General features: G+C 44.9%; 1 protein-coding gene across 1 annotated transcript in view; it reads left to right on the top strand.

The window, feature by feature from the left end:
- Positions 1–1129: 1129 nt before the first annotated feature.
- LOC137654613 (RNA-binding protein 1-like) overlaps positions 1130–14745 on the top strand; it is a 33805-nt gene continuing 20189 nt past the window's right edge. The window contains exon 1 of the mRNA XM_068388408.1: positions 1130–1204. The gene's annotated coding sequence lies outside the window, so the exon portion shown is untranslated. The remainder of the gene's footprint in view (positions 1205–14745) is intronic.

The raw sequence follows: 14745 nt of genomic DNA, 5'->3' as shown, positions 1-14745 counted from the left end.
GGTTTTTAAACCCAGATCTGGGTTTTTTGCCCCTCGTCTGGGTTTCTGGGTTTTTTATTTGGAAATCTGGGTTTTTCTGGTAAAAGTATATTGAAATAAGAAGATATATTCTTTAAATAATATGTATCTATGATTCATAAGTAGTAAATTACATAATATCAGTAAAGATGTTGCAGAGACGTTATATTTACTGCTTACCCAAGTGATTCATTTGTTTGACTCTGTTTAATACATGTCTCGATTAATAACCCCCAAAGACCCACTACAATATTATAGATCACAGATTCTGTGGAAAATAATAAATGTTGAGCATGTCTTGTGTGTGTTGGTGGGGGAGACGGGGGGAATCAAAAGGACTCCTTGCCACTTCCTTAGTGCACTGCTCAATGCACCTCTGTAAAACGGTATAAATATGCTAGAAGGAGGAATGGAATATGAAATTTTGGGCTGTGAGTCATGAATACTATGTTAAAAGCTTTCAGGCACTAGCCTATAAAGAGTCATTTTCTATATAAACGGGTCGATGTTATATGCTAGTTGAAAAATGAACGCAACAACGATAAGCATACTGCAGAGAAGCGAGTTCCCAAAATGATATCCAATTACTGGTACCGTATAATAAAATTTTCATATATATATAATAGTTGTCAGCTCTTGGTTTAATTTATGATTACCTATTACTCCCGGATAAATTGCCATCAAATATATTACATTTCATTAACTTAGCAAGTAGAACTTCGTGCAACGTTTCATTTTTGCATCCTAAATAATATCTAGTTGCTGTTTATTATATTTCACAATATAGTTTTACAATGATGTAAAGTATATAATTTTATAGATTGATAAAAACAACTCTACTTTACCAGTCGTAACGGACTGACGGTCGGTAGATGCAACTTTGCAAGTAAGATTGTTGATGCTATTGCTGGTAACTTGGCGATGGTTTGAACGTGGAAAAATAATATTAGTAAAAAATGTGTTATGGTTATGGAATCATAATTAACCCTTTTACAGATTAATCTTAATAATTTATGACTTTTTTATACTGGGTCTCATTCTAGCATATAAAATGGCTCTAAAATCAATCAAACTTCGAATAATTTTCCGTACTTAAATGCGCATGCAATATGACGTCATCAAAAATACCTTGTACGTGTCAAGACTGGGAGCTTATTGCTCGTCTTACAACTCAGATTTTCCCGTGGTAAGACATTTGTATGTCATTGGTTTTATGAAGATTTTTAAAATGAAACTCTCTGCTTTTTATAGTATGCGTTAGTTCATTATTTGATAGTTAAAATATTTAGGAAGGTTCCATTTTAGGCTGAGTTATTGACCGTAACGTAGGCCCTCCTCTTCGATCCACAATCATGGCGGCCAAGGGATATATGCAACCATTGCCCAATTTTCTTGGTTTGCTGTTTAAATGGTTTTATTATTTTCATGGGGGGATGAGTTTAGGTTAAGCGAAAGTAGAACTTAACTCGTTCCCGGTGAGAACTTCAAGAAGTGAAAAGTTTCCCATGTTCATATGCAGTCTACTGTACGGTTGGCTGTTATTAAACTTTTCTTCTTACCTAAGTCAGCCAAAGCTTTTCTTTCTGGAATTGTTGGGGCCTAAACAAAAGTTGGTTGTAACAATTATTGTGAGGGATTTTAGTAAATTTGAATACTGTGAAACTGGGAAAGGGAGGTTTCGGTAGATGGCTAATGAGGGTCTAGTATAAAGTTTGGTCAATTTTAAATGGTTACGGCTTGACAAAAAACGCAAATATGGTTTGATCATAGATGTTTTGAACGTTTTCTTCATAATGATATGTAGTGGCAAACCAGTCTTATATGTGGTTCTATTATAGTATACCACAATACTAGCAAGGAATTGGAACTCTAATAATCGAATAAATATCTGGTTGATTGTAATTCGTTGGGGCAGGCTGAGCTACGAAAATGTTTGTGTTAGGAGGGGTCGTAGGGGCGTAGCCCCCGTATTTAAGTAGGTAAGGAGACGGTTCCCAGGTCAGGTAGGGAACGTTAGGTTAGGTATTTTTCTAGTGTCTGTTTATCATTTTAAAGGGTTTTACATTTTGTCCTAACAAACAACAAACACACTGTGTTTACAAACAACAAATACTCCGTGTTTTGAAAATTTTTCATAAAGTTTTCTGACGGCAATCCATATTTTTTCTACTTTGATGGGTTGACTACCGTAGCAAGCATTGTCATCACTTATGTTTGAAACACCTCAAAATATACCGTTTACCAGTCTAATTGTATGATATTTAATTTGACTTTTTAAAATTTTTTTGAATCCATGAGTCAATTTTAAAAGAAACTTGTCAGTGTAATAAAACCGTTACGGTAATCAAAGCTGAGTAATAGTAATGAAAGACGGTCAAAACACTGGAGTTTTAGTTTTCCAGGATTTCTGGATTCATATCAAATGTGATTATACCTTCCTGTTTTCTATGAAGTTGTTCCTAGTAGTTCATCGTACAAATACCTCCCTCCTTAATTAACCTTACAATTTATTGGTGTTTGCGCTGCTTTAGCTAGTGTCACACATGATTAAACCTTATATTTCCTTGATCCTATATGCTAGGAAGCGGAACATGTATATCTCCGTGGACCAGTATTTTGGTGATATTTTATGTATCTAATTTATCTCTTAGTTCAGTTGTACTAACTTGATGAAGGGGTGAACTGTAGCTTCGCACTCCAGCCTCTTTTTAAACATGGATTGGCTTCCTTTTCTCATTATCAGACTAAATATATGAAGTATATGTTTTGTTATTAACAGGATAAATAAAGTAAGAGTGGTAACTATATTGTATATGCCAATATTGAAAACAAATAACAGTTTTAGCATTTAAAATGTTGAGCCCTTTATTTTGTTTTGACTAATATATGATACTCTAATTTCTAGTGAAACTGGAATTCGCTATAAGAAATGGACGAGTGCTGGCTAGTTGGGTATTTTTCTCTATATGTTTGATAGGGGCTGGGGCATAATAACTTACGTATCAGTCTATTAAAATGTGAAGTATGTTTTTCACTCAAAGTCCATTGTTTACATGAGACAATGGTTTGGGGAGCTTTTTGTGCATTTACAATGACGAATTTGTCAGGTGGTTTTTTAAACCAACTAACAGCTTACAAGTACTTCATAAGTTCCCAGATGTTGTTCTACAACAGCCATTTTTTTTCCCACCTTCGCCTTCGATTTCTACTTAACCACCATCTCGTAAAGACGTCTCCAAGAGGGAATTTAAGGGAAGCAAATCAATCTATTTCGAAATTTAGTGTATTTTCGTTTGTCGGCAATTGATTATAGTGGAAATGCTCTCCGTTCAGTGTAAAGCTATTGTTGTGAAATAAAAAAAAAAAAATTACAGCAAAATAATGCCTCAAAGGTCTGATTCTGACTTAATTTTAATGGAAGGCCAGCCCATTTTCTACTACAAAGCTATTGTAAAGATTGCCAAGAAAAAAAAAAAAGGCGACTATGTCAATCATAAGGTGTGGAATTAATTTTTCACATTGGAAGGATTTATTTGTGATTTACTTTATCATAATCTAAGGATTATTGCTGAAAATCACTCGTTTATGACATTTCCCCACCCAAAATACCCCGGTTTCCCACTAGGGTCCCCCATAATTTTCTTTATATAAGGGGGTCCAAAAACTCACGAACTGGTGGTTTGCCCCAATATTCATGGTCAGATATACATAGAACACAAGATAGTGAGTGGGAAAAAATATATGGTTCATGTATTCGGCTAAAAACTAAGTATCATATTTACCATTTTTCATTAAAATTTGTAACTTCATTAATAGATTTCAGCTAGTAGTATATGGCATTCAAAATAGTATATTGTAAAGATCTATTCAATTATTAGGGCTTTAATGTCCTATCTAATATTGCCCTGTCTTATAATGAAACCCAGATTTAACATTAAAATTCCCGTTTTGCTCCAATGACTTTTATCTTTTCACCTGTCAAAAAATACCTTCGCACAGTTCAGAAAAAAACTGAAATTATTGAATAGGGCAATAAATGATTTGTAGAAAATAAGAATTCTATAGTTGTTCCGTAACTGGAATACAAACCATGCTATTTAATAGGAGTATTACTTTCGGCGTAGCTGAAATGACAAGCCATTAATTTTTAATGAGGGTTAACTACCCACACCGCTAGTTAGCGGGGGTAGGGAGGGTAGCTTGCTACCGCTCCCCCTCACACACCTGTGATCGAGCTCACCTTGCTTTCGGCTCGGATGGTGAACTGACGTTGCCGCTCTTCATCCTCGCCGAATATTGGCAACCATTAACGACTTTTGTTTTCTCTTTTCTCTTAGTACTGCGTTTATGTAAAGTTGACTTCTGCGACCATGCGCACCTACCCTGGACTCTCCGGCCGCCCTTGTGGAACATATATGTCGCCGGTCAAGACTGATCCTCACGCCCTTTGTCCTTCCTGCAGAGGTCAAAGGTGTGATAGTGTCAACAAGTGTAGGGAGTGGTCCATCTCCCAGTGGGAGAGGTTTGCGCAACGGCGGAAGAAATCCAAGCGGGATATTTCTCCTTCAAAGGTTGCTTTGAAGGAAGGAGGACTGCTGATGGTCAGCTTGCTGATCCAACGGCCCCCAGAGGGCGCATCCGTCAGAAGGCTCGCCTTCCTCTTCGCCTTAGGGGAGAAGAGGCGCCTCTTTGGTTCAACGTCATCACTGCAGTCCTTCGCAGAGGAGCCTCCTCTGTCAGACCTTCATACATCGACTGTCACTGCACCTGCAACTAGTCTTGTGACTTCAGTCTTGGACCTCTCTGCAGATGGTTCGCGATCTCCTTCGGTGGATGGTCATCCTTACAAAGGACACGCCGACCATCCATCCTCCAGACCTGCCGACCTTCTGTCACCATTCCTGTCACCGACAGAGTCCACTGTAGCTCCACCAAAGTGTGCAGCTATGCACCATCACACTATAGCTCGCCCTGCGCGCCACGCCCCCATACCTCCACACCTTCAGCGCTCACCAGCAGCTCATCACTCTACAGCGCTTCGGCGCGCCCCTCAACCTGCTCGCCCATACATACGGCAGCAGCCTTATGCGCTTGCGTGTCAATGTTCGCCTTCACGTCAGCGCTCTCCTGCGCGCCACGCGCCCACGATTACTTGCTCACACTCCCGGGGTCGCCCACGCGCCAGCACACCACAGTGCGCTTGCGCTCACCTGCGCGCCAGCACCCTCCTGCGCCAACGCTCGCCTACGCGCCAACGTTCTGCTCATCAACATTCTCCAGCGCACAAGTCTGTAGGTGAAACGGCAATCACGTTGCAGCCCTCATCGGCACGCCAGCTCTCGCCTGAACATTCTCGAACACCAATATTCTCCCTCGCACGAGTGCCAGTATTCTCCATAGCATGAGCGCCAATATTCTCCAGCCCGTGAGCACGCGCATCAACAGGCACAAGCGCAGTTTCGTCATTTGGCAAGGTCGCCGTCACCTCATTCCCCTCCCCGCAAACGCATACCAGCGCGCACTGCAGGAGAAGGGAAACACAATCAAGCATATGGGTTCAGGATCCCTAGACTGCCTTCTATTACCGTGACTCCTCGTAAAGAACCTTCAGTCCCTTTCCCTTCAGGGGATCTGTCTGAGATTGCATCCGTCAGCCAGCAGCCCTGATTCAGTGCCTTAGTCAAAGCCGTAACACAGGCTTTCAAGCCTGTCCTGTCTGATCGCTCATCAGAGCGACCTATAGCTCTAGACCTAAGGCACGGAACCATGGCTTCCTCTACCCCTTTGAAGAGGAAAAGAGGAGTTTTTGACGCGGTCACTTCCCCGAGGGCGAAGTTGATTCCATGCAGACCATCGAGACAAGTTCCTCCTGTTTCTCAGAGAGCCTCTCCATCCCTGTCGGACGAAGACCTCCCTTGCACAAAGGGAACTGCGCGAGGAGAGACACTCTTCCATCGCACCAATGGAGGAAACCTCTCTTCACGCGGAGAGTTCTCCGCAATCTGAGACCAGGAGGGACATACCACACAGGTCATCGATGTTGGAGTCTTATCTCCTTCCTCGGAAGGAGTCCAAAGATTCCAAAACACTACCAAAGTCCTCCACTAGGGCTAGAATGGAGACAGCCAGCCACTCAGGGAATGTCCGTGACTCATCCCAAGAAGAGTTCTTGGGGATAGAAGGAGACTTTGCTGCAAGTCCTACAGCAGGAGGAGACCAACAAGAGTCAGAGCATGCATTCTGGCTGGTTCTGACTCTAATGAGGGTTGAGAGGGCAAAGACACGGTCTTAGACCACGTCTTTGGTACTCAGAAACCCTCAAAGACCAGTGCAGCCCTGCCCTGGTCTCAAGGGGTGAAGAGTACCAGGGACAAGATCTCCCAACAGCTCTCTGAGTTTGCCTCCTCCAACCGTGCTGGTACCACGAACAAGCTCCTCCCACCTCCTCACGTACAGCAGAGGAGGTACTTTGAGATCCTGGAGGAACCCAGTTCAGCTCTTCCTCTTCACCACTCTCTGGAAGAGCTAACCACGGGAGTCCCTTCTGGAAGAGCTAACCACGGGAGTCCCTCTTGAGAAAGTCTCCAACCGACAGGTCTCGTTCTGGGCAACCAAGATCTTTAATCAGGAAAAGGTCACTAAGTATGCTATGCAAACTACTTCGAGGCTGGACATCTGGTCAGGGACCTTAGGTATCCTGATACGATCCGAGGATTTTTCCAAGGAATGTACCAGGAAAGCTATGGAAACCTTCTTACTCTTAGGCGCTCGCACAATTGAGTTTCTTGCCCACCAAGTCTCGAACTTGCGGGCAAACACCATCTTGAAACATCGAGATGCGGTGTCTGAGAGGTTCCACGAGAAGGTCCCTAGCGTCGAGATAAACAGGTTCAGACATTCCTCCCTAGAGGGGGCCCATATGTTTGACCCTAAGGATGTGGAACTTGCTGCTGAGAGGTGGAGGAAGTCTCATCAAGACTCCCTCCTCCGTAGGGCTTTAACATCTGAGCCCTATAAACCTCCAGCACCCCACCAGTCCCGTCCAACCAAGACCGCAACGACGACAAAAACAGCAGCGAAGACTGTGGTGTCTAAACCCTTTCTTGTCAAGGACAGGAAAGAATCCTAGATGGAGCAGCCGAGGCTGCCACAAACGCTAGGATAGGCATTCCCTCTACGTTTCCACCATTGGGGGGATGCCTACAAAGTTGCTCAGACAGGTGGAAGCAACTCGGGGTCGATTCCTGGACAATCTCCATGACCAGGAATCCAGTATCATTAGACCTCCTTGCCATGGGATCGGCAAGGAGGCAAGCTCTTCGGGCAGAAGTCCAGACCCTGTTGAAGAAGGGCGCTCTCCGAGAGGTCTTCGACGGATCCCCAGGCTTCTTCAGTCGACACTTTCTTGTAAGAAAGGCGTCTGGAGGCTGGAGACCAGTCATCGACCTCTCAGCCCTGAACTAGTTTGTCAAACAAACTCCGTTCAGCATGGAGACGGCAGACACGGTCAGACTAGCTGTAACACCGCAAGACTTCATGGGTACACTGGACCTTTAGGACGCATACTTCCAGATCCCAGTCCATCCGTCTTCAAGGAAGTACTTAAGATTCAGCTTAAACAACAGAAATTACCAGTTCAAGGTGCTGTGCTTCGGTTTTTCCACAGCACCACAAGTTTTCACCAGAGTGTTTACCCTAGTGTCATCTTGGGCACACAGGATTGGCATCCATCTCCTCCGTTATCTGGACGACTGCCTAATCCTGGCAGACTCGGTGTCAACCTTTCTTCAACACCGAGACAAACTTCTGAGACTTTGTCAGGATCTGGGGATCATGGTAAATCTCGAGAAGTCTTCTCTGCTTTCTACTTATACATGATCATAGACATCAATCTCCACAAAGCCTTCCCATCAGACGACAGGATAACAAGGCTGAGAAAGGTCGCAAGACCTTTTCTCAGACGAGAAGAACTTCCAGCCCAATCGTGGTTACGTCTCCTCGGTCACCTATCATCGCTGGCCCGTCTAGTTCCCAATGGTCCTCTCAGGATGAGATCCCTCCAGTGGCGACTCAAGTCCCGGTGGAATCAAGCTCACAACTCCCCGGACATCAGGATCCCCTTGGGACCAGCAGAACTGGCAGACCTCCAGTGGGGGGTGACAGACAAGAATCTCTGAAAGGGAGTGGACCTCACACACACACACACACACACACACACACACCACCACACACCACGGATTTGATGCTGTTCTCAGACGCTTCAAGAAAAGGGTGGGGGCCCCACGTGCTGCGCCACACATCCTCAGGCCTCTGGTCAGAGTCAGAAAAGAACCTCCACATAAATCTCCTAGAGTTCAAGACCGTCTTTCTGGCCCTTCGACAGTTCCAACAGTTCCTGGCAGGCCACTCGTTGGTGGTGATGAGCGACAACACCTCAGTAGTGGCTTACATCAACTAGCAAGGAGGTACTTTTTCGCAGCAACTATCCCATTTAGCAGTAGAGATACTGAGATGGGCCGAAATCCACTCGATACCACTATCGGGACGCTTCATTCCGGGCAAAAGAAATGTGCTCGCCGACAACCTGAGCAGAGCATCTCAGATAGTGAGTACCGAGTGGTCTTTGGATCATCTAGTAGCCAACAAAGTCCTGACTTTGTGGGGTTCTCCGACTGTGGACCTCTTCGCAACGGCCCTGAACTTCAGGCTCCCGCTGTACTGTTCCCCAGTCCCAGACCCCAATGCTCTTTGGTAAGATGCTTTCCAACAACGGTGGGACATCATCGATGTTTACGCCTTTCGCCCGTTCTGTCTGATGAGTAGGGTACTCAACAAGACCGGAACATCGGTCAATCTTTCAGTGACCCTCATAGCTCCGCTATGACATCAAGCAGAATGGTTTCTGGACCTTATGCAACTCCTAACGAAGCCTCCAAGGGAACTCCCTCCACGACACAATCTACTCAAACAACCACATGCCAACATATTCCACAAAGCCGTAGCTTAGCTATGACTTTACGCCTGGAGACTATCCAGCATCATCTCTCTCTGAGAGGATTTTCGCAATAAGTTGCGATTAGGATGTCTGGATACCTGCGTAAGTCATCAGCAGCAGTCTACCAGGCAAAGTGGAAAGTCTCCTGTGGTTGGTGTCATGGAAGGGGTATCTCTCCACTCTATGCCACTATTTCAGCAATAGCGGAGTTCCTCATGTATTTGCGTGAAGAAATGTGCCTATCAGTATCAGTCTCGGCAGTGAAAGGCTATCGCTCAGCCTCAAGCCTTACCTTCAGACTGAAAGGAATGGACATTTCTTCCTTGCTAGAACTTTCTTTACTCATACGGAGTTGTGAACTTACCTGCCCCCAGTCAGAAGTGAGACCTCCCTCATGGAACGTGGTTCGAGTTCTCAGGTCTCTTAAGAGACCTCCCTATGAACCATTACGCCAGGCTTCAGATCGCCACCTAACTTGGAAGACGGTGTTCCTACTAGCTTTGGCTTCGGCCAAGCGAGTCGGTGAACTTCATGGTCTCTCATATGACATCGCCCATTCAAGGGGATGGGGGGAAGTAACGTTCAAATTCGTCCCTGAGTTTATTGCTAAGACTCAAAATCCGGTGGTGCCTTACCCTCGGTTCGACTCCTTCCAGATTTCGAGTCTTCGTTCTGTAATAGATGACCCAGACCATCTCCTACTGTGCCCAGTAAGGAGTCTGAGGCTATATCTCAAAAGAACGGCTGCAATTCGTCCCCAGGTGCAAGCATTGTTTGTTAGCACTGTGAGGAATAAGAGGAGGGTCACCAAGAACACCATCTCGGCATGGATTCGCAGGGTGATCCATCTGTCCCTGAATCCAGACCCTCCTCCATCACGTCGCCCTAGAGCACATGATGTCAGGTGCGTAGCTACGTCCCTGGCCTTCAAGAAGAATTTCTCAGTGACGCAGGTTCTTCAAGCTGGGGTGTGGAAGCGTCAGACGACCTTCACAGCCCACTACCTGCAAGACATGACCCACAGGAGGCTCGATACGTTTTCTATCGGCCCTGTGGTGGCTGCACAACAGCTGGTTTAAAACCTCAGGCTCCTTACTGGACAAGTAGCAGAAGGTTAGGGCATTGTTACCCAGTCTTAGTCTGCATGAATGAAAAGGTTTGTCTGGCCCTTATTCTTTTCTTCATCTTCCCCTCTCTTGGGGAAAGCAGCATCCTGGGTTCTCTGCACAGCTGACCTCAAACCACTGCAGGTAAACTATGTTTCCTTGTGTTCCTAGTATTAAGATAATACTGTCACGTCCCCATAGCCTGACGAGGTGGTATTGGGAGAGTCCTAGCCTAAAGTTAAAATCTAAAGGACTACAGGTCAACTTCCTAGGACGAGTCACACTTTATTATACCTTCACACACAGCTTGCGTAGGCCGCAGTCCTTGCGTAGCAAGGTTCTAGCAAGGTGCAGGGACTCCTTATTGCTGAGTGCGAACACACTCAAATAATGAGTCCCCGGGCAAAGCCAAAAGCCAGTATGGCAGGGACTTTCCACCCTTCCTGATGGATGAGTCACCCCTATTAAATAGCGTGGTTTGTATGTCAGTTACGGAACAAATGACAAATTCGTAGATAATTTGTATTTTTCCTAACTATACAAACCTTTGCTATTGAATCAAACTTGCCCACCAGCCTATCCCCCTTGAAGATCTACCTCCAAACAAAGCACAGGTGTGTGGGGGGGGGGGGTAGCAAGCTACCCTCCCTACCCCCTGCTAAATAGCGGTGGGGTAGTAAACCCTCGTTAAAATTCTAATGGCTCGTCATTTCAGCTATGCCGAAAGTAATAACCCCTATTGAATTGCTAAGGTTTGTATAGTTAGGAAAAATACAAATTATCTACGAATTTGTCATTTTTCCTAACGATACAAACCTTTAGCGATTTATGAAAACTTACCCGCCAACCCTATCCCCCTTGAAGTCCTACCTCTAAGCAGTGAGCTCAATTATAGATGTGTGAGTGGGAAGGGTCGCTTGGTGGGGTATCCCTTCAGGGGGAACCAAGGCACTACCTTCGGCTATGTTCCACTGGCAGCACACGATGCTTACCTTCCTGTGCCTGCCCAGCGGTCGGAAAGGAAGCAGAGTGCGCTGCCCGGAAGCCACTTCCAGGCGTTGGGCAACCTGCTTGTTTGCGGGAGGGCTACCCTTCTTTAGCTGCAATCAGCCAGTAAGCATGCGCTAGATTCTTCTATGCCATGCTCTAGCTTTTCAAAGCTAGACGACGATGACATTAGGTGGCTGCTTGCAGCTCCCGACCCTCACTGTCATGTTTGTAGGATACAGCAATGTGCTCATAGCCTTACCAGGCCAAGTTTTTCAAAACTTGTACCTAAGGTTTCGATCTATTATGGGGAAGAACCTACTGCTCTGCTTGCACTCCAGTGCACAGCAGTATCCCTGCCCTCCTCGCCTTGTGACATGCATAGGGGAAAGGAAGGCTGCTCACCGATCTCCTTCGGAAAGAAAGGACGAGCAGGAGAGTTGTTCTTCAAAGCGCTCTAGTTCGGAGACACAGATCCTGGCCTTGCGGACAAGTCTTGCGCGGTGTCATGCACCCATCCTCCTGGTGAGGTGGACAGGCGAGCTCCTCTGCCTGACCGGAGTCTGTGTGCTCACTCAACTGTATGCCTGGCTCACCATAGCAAGTTCGCAATTCCTTACATGCCAATACATCAAGTTTTGACATCGTGTGTCCCTCAGGTAAGCACTACCTCGGTTGCTCGTTTCCCCATGTGTACGCACATGTGGCGAGACAGCAGGTACAGGTAGATCCTACCTTAACTGTAAGCCCTGGTACAGGTGCACTCGCCAGCGCTCTTCTCACCATCAAGGCGATTGCGTTGTCAGGGAAATGCCTCTTTGGCAGCATTTGCCCTTCCATATTGACACACTTTTTGGATAGGTGGCTAGGATATAGGTGCATACAATTGACAAGCTGCAAGCTTTCCAAGGGAAGCAGATCATGGACAGGGGCATGACGGTTCCTCCAGTCGTCCTCTATCGTTCTAGGCATTCCACATAAGCCCAGGAAACATTCATGGCACCCCTTCGGGTGCCGTCACCTTTAGGGATGCACCCGGGTTTGCTAACCTAGTGTAATCTGTCTCGGGACCGACTCACGACCCTCTAGTAGTACCTCCTGCCGATACTCTGACCATCCCACTGGAGGTATCGAGTTCCTGAGGGAGGAGTAGTCCTCCAGTCGACCCTAGGCGTGGCAGTTTTACTAAGCAGATTCCTCCTCCTGGGGTGCCTCGCTTTCCATCCCCTCAACAGTCCTCTAGGTACCAGAAGTACTTGAGCACTAACGCTTCCACGACCAGTGGGAACCCTTAGTGGGGAAGGGTAGGTGTTATCCCCATCAAATCACACAAGAGGAAGTTGGTCATCAGGTAGCCACTCCTCCTCCAGGGGATTCTATCCACCCAACAACTAGCAGAGATTTGAAGTCTCCTAAGGAGGTCTCATTTACTGACAACTATAGATTTGGATCGTCAAAAACAGGGTGACTCAGTGGTGGAGTCTCCAGTGCCTCCTCTTGCTCACTCCAAGATGTAAGGTCCAAGGATCTGGAGCGGAAGGAGAGTTCCTCTCTTCTCATGGACTTTTAACACCCACCCGCGGGAAAGGAAGGATGCAAAGACCCTCCACTAAGAGGGTTAGTGAGTTGCATTGTCTCTCCTATGACACTGCCCATTCAAGGGAATGGGGACAAGTTACATTCAGCTTCGTCCCTGAGTTCGTTGATGACTCAAAATCTGGTGGTTTTCTTATCGTAGGCTCAGTTCCTTCTTGATTTTTAGTCTTCAGGAGGTAACCAATGATCCTATTACACTGCTTTTGTGTCTTATGAGAGCGCCAAGGCATTACTTGAAACAAACTTTGGGAGCTCGCCCACAGATCAAGTACCTGTTAGTCAGCTTGAGCTGGTCAAGTAGAGTGTGAAAAGAAACACCATCTCGGGGAATAGACATGTCATTGACTCCACCGTTGATCCTTTCCCTCCTCTACAGCAACATTACAATCCAGAGAACGACGTCAGGAGCGTAATTACGTCCCTAGCATTCAGGAAGAACCTCTTTTTTTTATGTAGGTGTATGGAGGAGACAAAACCTTCACTGCCCACTAGCAAGAAGTAACACACAGGCCCTATAGTGCATTTTTGATAGGCCTTGTGGTAGCTACACAGCAAGTGGTATAGCTACCTTAGAACAGGACTAGCAGTCATTCAATGGCAGAGGTTATGGTGTTAATCTAGGATGAAAGATGAAGGAATGACTGGCCTTTTCTTTTCTTCTTGGGGCATAGCATTTCAAGATCCTGTCGGCTGGAATTCTTCAACTACAGTTAAGCCCCATGTCACTTATAGCTAGACTATATTTTTATATGTTCCATTGCACCCCCAATCTCCTTACGAAGGAGAGTTGGGACGTCGACTCTCGTTATGCATATTCACAAACCTGTTGATTATACATAGCCTATGACAGTGACAGTTATGTTCTTACGCTCCTAATCACTTTCGTATGGGCCTTCAACCCACTAGTTTATGAGGGTCAGGGTGCTCATCCCTCGCATTATCATGCTCAGATTCAGCAATCCCTGGTCAAAATTTCAGCCAATTGAAGGCCCCCCCACCAAAAAGAGAGTTGTCTTTGTAAAGAATGTATTTTGTGTAGGAATAAATGACAGATTTGGAAGTAATTTTTATTTTTCTCAACAATACTGTACAAACATGTAGTTCTTTATCATTATTATTATTATTATTATTATTACTACTGTACTAGCTACTGTACATTCCTAGTTGGAAAAGGGGTATGCTATAAGCCCAACAGAGAAAAAGTCCAGTAAGGAAATGACAAACTATAAGAGAAGTAATGAACAATTGAAATAAGATATTTTAAGAACAGTAACAACATTAGAACTTTCATATATAAACTATAAAAACTTAAAAAAATCAGGAAGAGAAATAAGATCAAATAGTGAACCAGAGTGTACCCTCAAGCAAGAGAATTTTACCCCAAGACAGTGGCTATGGTTTGACTTTGGAGTGTTTTTCTCCTAGAAGAGCTGCTTACCATAGCTAAAGAGTCTCTTTTACTCTTACCAAGAAGAAAGTAGCCACCAAACAATTACAGTGCAGTAGTTAACCCTTTGAGTGAAGAATTGTTTGGTAATCTGTGTTGTCAGGTGTATGAGGACTGAAGAGAATGTGGAAAAAAAAGGCCAGACTATTTGTGGTATATATAGGCAAAGGAAAAATGAGTTGTAGCCAGAGAAAGGGATCCAGTGTACTGTAGTATTGTCTGGCTAGTCAAAGGACCCAATAAATCTCTATCGGTATTATTATTATTATTACTTGCTGAGCTACAACCCTAGTTGGAAAACTAAGATGCTATAAGCCCAAGGGCTCCAACAGGGAAAATAGCCCAGTTAGGAAAGGAAATATACTAACTACAAGAGAAGTAGCTAACAATTAAAATGAAATAATTTAAGAATAGTAACAACATAAGAATAAATCTTTCCTATATAAACTATAAAAACTTGGAAAAAAAAAAAGGGAAGAGAAATGAAACAGAATAGTGTGCCTGAGTGTACCCTCAAGCATGGGAACTCTAACCCAAGACAGTGGAATACCACAGTACAGAGGCTATGGCACTACCCAAGACTAGAGAACAATGGT

The sequence above is a fragment of the Palaemon carinicauda genome, chromosome 15 (genome assembly GCF_036898095.1).
Source record: "Palaemon carinicauda isolate YSFRI2023 chromosome 15, ASM3689809v2, whole genome shotgun sequence".
Classification (NCBI taxonomy): Eukaryota; Metazoa; Arthropoda; class Malacostraca; order Decapoda; family Palaemonidae; genus Palaemon; species Palaemon carinicauda.
This window is presented reverse-complemented; position numbering and strand designations above follow the sequence as displayed.